This window comes from Mobula birostris, chromosome 8, assembly GCF_030028105.1.
Source record: "Mobula birostris isolate sMobBir1 chromosome 8, sMobBir1.hap1, whole genome shotgun sequence".
Taxonomy (NCBI): domain Eukaryota; kingdom Metazoa; phylum Chordata; class Chondrichthyes; order Myliobatiformes; family Myliobatidae; genus Mobula; species Mobula birostris.
Window position 1 is genome coordinate 123,796,066 of NC_092377.1, and position 6,268 is coordinate 123,802,333.

Here is a 6,268-nt window from a genome sequence, read left to right on the forward strand (position 1 = left end):
AACATCTAGCTGCTGGAAGCTCTCGGCCATCCCTATGACTCTGCAGATATCCCCTGACCCACTGAGCAGTTTATATAATACATGTTGGCCGATCCCACTGTGAGCTGGTGGTGGTGTTGACAGTAAGCAGTGTGGTCATGCTGGACTATTCACCTAGAAAGGGGCAATGGGCAACGTAACCCCGATGATGGTGAGGTGATGAACTTCAGGACATTAGTTCAGATCACAATGTAGACCATGAACAACGGGGACCAGGGAAGTTAGCGGGGAGGGGGTGTTGCGTTGCTGAGAAGTAGAGGCACCTCAGACCTGACTCCCTGGAGGTGGCAGTACAGATGAGTAAGTTGAGGAAGGTGAGTGGGATACTTCACTTCATAAGCCGGGGGTAGGGAGGTTACACCACAGATTTGTACAGTTCCAGTCAGATCGCAGCAGTACTCATACAGTTCTGGTCACTCCACTATGGCGAGGTGGTGACTATGCTGAGGAGATTCCCCTGGGATGGGGATCTCCGTTTTGAGGCCTGGTCTGTTCTCTCTGGAGTGGAGGGGGGATCTGATAGGGGTGTTCAAGACTGACTGAGAGGGAGAGATGGGGTGGGGAGAAGGGAACTTTCCCCTGCAGTAGAGGTGTCTAAACCATAAGATACAGAAGAAAGGTGAGGCCATTTGGCCTATCGAGTCTACTCCAAATTTAGTCGTAGTAGATTTTTCTCAGCCCCATTCTCCCGACTTCCCTCCCTTAACTCCCTTACCAATCAAGAACCTATCAACCTCTGCCTTAAATACACCCTGTGACTTGGCGTCTACAGCTATATCTGACAACAAATCCTACAGATTCTCCACCATCTGGCTGAAAAAAATTCCTCTTCATCTCTATTCTCAAGGGACATCTCTTTATTCTGAGACTCTGACCTCTTGTCCTAGACTTCCCCACTATAGGGAACATCCTCTACTTTCAGTATTTGGAAAGTTTCAATGAGATCCCCCTTCATTCTTCTGAATTCCCTGAGTACAGGCCCAGAAATCAAACCCGCCTCAGAGGCTTCCAGATAGAACGATTAGGGGAACTGGGGGCAGTGGGGTTTGAGATCTGGATCATATTGTCAGAGAGGGTGGGGGAGGCACTCACACAAGATTTGAGAACTACAAGGCCGATGCACAGAAGAGTACAGACAGAGTGGTGAGAAATTGGCCAGGTGTAGGAGGGGACTGGGTGGTTAGCATGGAACAGATGGGATGAAGGGCTGGTGTCTCCTTGACACCAACAGAGCAAACATGTTAAAAGTGGCAGGATGGCCTACAGTGGTGAAAAGTTAACAGGGGCAGCAAACATCAGTGTAAGTCACAGTGAAAACACTGGTCTGCCCACAGCTGGGAAGTCCACATTGTTGGGAGCTGTGGAGGGTGAAGGAGGGCCCAGGGCTTGAAAGAGGTGGAAACAGGCCATTTGGCCCATCTGTACCCTGCCAACTAAGACACCCATCTGAACGAGTCTTTTTGCCCATGTTTGGCCTATATCATTCTAAACTGTTCCTATCCATGTTCCCCTGTCCAAGTGTCTTCTATATGCTGGTATTGTAGCCGTCTCCACCACTTCCACTCACAGCTCATTCTATGCACATACCACCCTCACTGTAAAAAAAAAATTCCTTTAAGGTTCCTGCTAAATCTATTCCCTTTTGATTTCAGGAACCACAAGGTAAGTGTTCCAATTCTATAAAACTTTGATTAGAGCACACTTGGAGTATTGTGTTCAGTTCTGGTCACTTTAAGGAGGTGGAATATTTAGAGAGTGCTGAGGAGATTTGCCAGGAGGCTGCCTGGATTAGAGAGCGTGTCTTATGGGGATAGGTTGAGCAAGCTAGGACTTTTCTCTTCGGTGCAAAGAAGGATGAGAGGTGACTTGAAAGAGGTGTGAAAACGATGAGGCATAGATAGTCCAACCACAAACAAGAGATGATCTGCAAATGCTGGAAATCCAAACATAACACAAAAAATGCTGGAGGAACTCAGCAAACCACGCAGCCTAAAGAAAAAAAGTCACAGTCAACATTTCAGTCTGACAACCTTCAAAAGGATTGGAGAAAAAAAGATGAGAAGTAGATTTAAAAGGTATTTGGGGGAGGGGAGAGAGAAACACAAGGTGATAGATGAAACTGGGAGGGGAAGGGATGAAATAAAGAGCTGAGAAGTTGATGCGTGAAAAAGATACAGGGCTGGAGAAGGAAGAGTCTGATAAGAGGAGACAGAAGGCCATGGGAAAAAGAAAAGGTGGGAGGAGCACCAGAGGGAGACCATGGGCAGGCAAGAAAAGAGGGACAAGGGGATAGGGAAAGGTGAAGGATGTGGGCATTCCCGGAAGTTCAAGAAATCAATGTTCATGTCATCAGGCTGGAGGCTACCCAGATGGAATATAAGGTGTTGTTCCTCCAACTTGAGTGTGACCTCATCGCAACAGTTGAAGAGGCCATGGACTCCTCTATATCAGTGAGACCTGACGTAGATTGGGAGACCTCTTCACCGAGCACCTATGCTCAGTCCATCAGAAGCATGATTCCCTGTGGCCACCCATTTTAATCCCACTTCCCATTCCCCAACCGACATGTCAATCTATGGCCTTTTCTACTGTCGTGATGAAGCCACACTCAGGTTGGAGGAACACCGCCTTATATTGCATCTGGGTATCCTCCAGCCTAATGGCATGAACATCAATTTCTCAAACTTCCGGTAATGCCCCCCTTCACCATTCCCCATCCCCTTTTCCCTCTCTCACTTTATCTCCTTGCCTGCCTGTCACCTCCCTCTGGTGCTCCTCCCTTTTCTTTCTTCTCCTATTCGATTTCCCCCTTCTCCAGCCCTGTATCTCCTTCACCAATCAACTTCCCAGCTCTTTATGTCCCTTCCCCTCCTGGTTTCACCTAACACTGTGTGTTTTCTCCCTCCACCTTTTAAATCTACTCATCCTTTTTTCTCCAGTCCTGCCAAAGGGTCTTGGCACAAAACTGTACTTTTGTTGCCATTGATGCTGCCTGGTCCGCTGAGTTCCTCCAGCATTTTGTGTGTGTTGAAGAGGCATAGATCAAATGGACAGTCAGTGCCTTTTTCCCAGGGCATAATTTTAAATGTTTTGGAGGGATTCTTAGATTGGTGCATGGATGAAAGAAATATAAAGGGCAATGTGGGAGGGATTGATCTTGGAGTAGCTTGAAATGTTAGTTGCACATCATGGCATCATGTACTGTGCTGTACTGTTCACCTTAAAGCTGTGTCCTTTGGTTGTTGATTGCCTTGTATGCATTCACCCTACCTGTAACGCTTCTGGTTTTATTACAGCTCAATAAGGTCAATCTCAATCTCCAACAGAGATCAATCCCCATCCTCTTTCCATAACTCTATCCGGTGAGTCTCAGCACATCCTTATGAAACTCCTCTGCACCTCAGTGGATGGCATGGGATGTGGTAAGGGTATGGGCAACATTCCTATTGGGACAGGAGTGAGGACCAAGGGATCCCAGAGATGGTGTTGTGCTGGAATGCAGTGGGGAGGTGGGGTGTGAACAGCTCTGCCCAAGGGTGACTGAAGCGCCTTTACCCAGGGTGTGTGAAAGGAGCATGGCCATGGAGGGTGATCCCATGGGAAGGGGATGGGTGGGGCTGGGAGAGGTACAATGGGACAAGTGTCCTCCTTTGTGCTATGGTGAATATTGAGGGAGTTTCCAGGAGGGGCAGGAAGGATGATGGAGATGCCGAGGGGGGAAGGTGGGGGAAGATCACAGATGGTTGTGAAGGTGGGTGGGGGTGTGGATGGTCAGGGTTTTTTATAGTTCCGGCTCCCTTCTCCATTCCTCTGCCTCACAGTCTCACACTCCTCTGTCCACCCTCCACTTTATCTCTCTCTCTGCCTCATTCACTATGTCACTTCTTCCCTTCTCTCCCTCTAATCCATCTCGCTATCCCTCTTTCACTTTCTCTTTCCCCTTTCTCTTCTACCCTCTCCCTCTCTAAGCTCCTATTTCCCCCTCTTCCTTCTGCCTGTCTCTTCCCATCACTCTCCCTCCCCTTACCCCACCCCTCTAGTGGTGTTCCACAGGAGTCTGTGTTTGGACCAATTCTTTTTACGTTATATGTTAATGATTTGGATGATGGAATTGATGGCTTTGTTGCAGATGATATGATGATAGTTGGAGGGGCAGGTAGTTTTGAGAAAACAGAGGCTACAGAAGGACTTAGAAAGATTAGGAGAATGGGCGGCGGATGGAATACGTGTTGGGAAGTGCATGGTCATGCATTTTGGTTGAAGAAGTAAAGGGGTTGATAGTTTTTTAAATGGACAGAAAATACAAATAAAAACTGAAGCACAAATGGATATGGGAGTCCTTGTACAGGGTTCCCTAAAGGTTAAATTGCAGGTTGATGACGGCAAATGCAATGTTAGCATCCATTTCAAGAGGACAAGAATACAAAAGCAAGGATGGAATGTTGAAACTATAAAGAATGAGCAAGGCCTGACTTCGGAGTATTGTGAGCAGTTTTGTGCCCCTTCTTAGAAAGGATGTGCTAAATCTGGAGTTTCAAAGGAAATTCACGAAAATGATTACCAGATTGAACAGCTTGTCATACTAAGCTTTTGTTGGCTCTCAGACAGTATTCACTGGAATTTAGAAGAATGAAGGGTGACTTAATTCATACCTATCGAATAGTTAAAACCTTGATAGAGTGGACATGGAGAAAATGTTACTTATGGTGACAGAGTCTAAGACCTGAGGACATCGACTCAGCATAAAGTGGTGTCCTTTTAGAATGATGAGAAGGAATTTCTTTAGCCAGGGAGTGGTGAATCTGTAGAATTCATTACCAAAGCCAGCTGTGGAGGTCAAGTCTTCACGTAAATTTTAGACAGAGGTTGATAGATTCTTGTTTGGTCAGAGCATGAAGGGATGGGGGTGGTTGGGGGAGAGGAGGCAGGAGATTGGGGCTGAGAGGAAACGTGAATCAGCCATGATGACGGCGGAGCAGACTCGATGGGCCAAATGGCCTAATTCTGCTCCTATATCTTACGGTCTCTCCTTCCTGTTCTGTCCCCTTCTCTCCTCTCTCCCTGTCTCTGACGCCCCCTGCCACATCAGCTCCCCACCACTTCACGCTCGGTTGTCCCTGGAGCTATCGCTCAGACAGGGTTAAACCTTAGCCGTGACTGTAACTCTGCACCAGTCCCGAGGCGAGGGAGAATCTTTGACAGCCAGGGGCAACCCGCTCTCCCACCCCCTTCCCTTCATATCTGTGCTGCAGCGCCGGACGCCCTGTTTCTGAAGCCGGCGCCTGGTAGCAGCTCCGCTCTTACGGAAAGTAGTGCAGAGTTCGCTCGGAAAGGAAGGACCGACCGCCAGTCAACACCCCCGATACTGGGACCTGTTTCCGGGGGCGGCCCGGTGATTTCCCCAGGAAGCGGCTTCGGCTGTGATTCACCGTCACACTGCGTCCCAGCAATCAGGCGCCGGCGTGCACTCACGCAGGGCCGCAGTGCGCACTTTCCTGTGCCGTGATCTTCCTTATTCGAGGGTCTCCGCAGCACAGGGCTCCCTAGTCATGGGCCGTCCCGCATGCGGCGCCCCCTCCTTGGCCCACCCAACTCCTCACTGTCCCTCACTCTTCACCGATGTTTCCACAACGAAGGGCTCCCTCCTCACCGCCCTTCTGTCCTCCAGTCCTCTCCTCCCTCAGCGCACCTCTTCACCCCTTCCCTCCTGACTACCCCTCTCACACTGCTCTATCTTCCACACCCTCTTCAAGGCCTGTCCTCCTTCACTGTCCCTCTCACTACCCCACCCTCCAGACTACCTCCTACCTCTTTATCCATGTCTGCAGCATAACCCATTCCAGCCTCCCAGTTCCATCACAGCCGAGCACCCCAAGACAACAGTATACGGGAGAGAGGATTCCCACTCCCCATCCTTCCCTGACCTCGCTCAATTTTCTGACAGTTCCAACTACTCTCTCCCTGCACCCCATCTGATGCCCTTCTCCAAAATGGTCATGATCAACTCAGTAGACTTCTCACCCCTCCTCTTTTCCTCCCGATACTCGCTCCCTCCCTCCCCTGGTGCAGGGACTCCAGACGAACATCAACACCATCCTAGATGCTGTTCCACATGCAGAGAATGTTCTTCTGAGCATTGTAGGACTGCTATATGGGAATGCTGGCCTTCAACAGTCAGGGCACTGGGTAACAGTTATTACCCCTCAACTATCAGGCTCTACACCAGAGG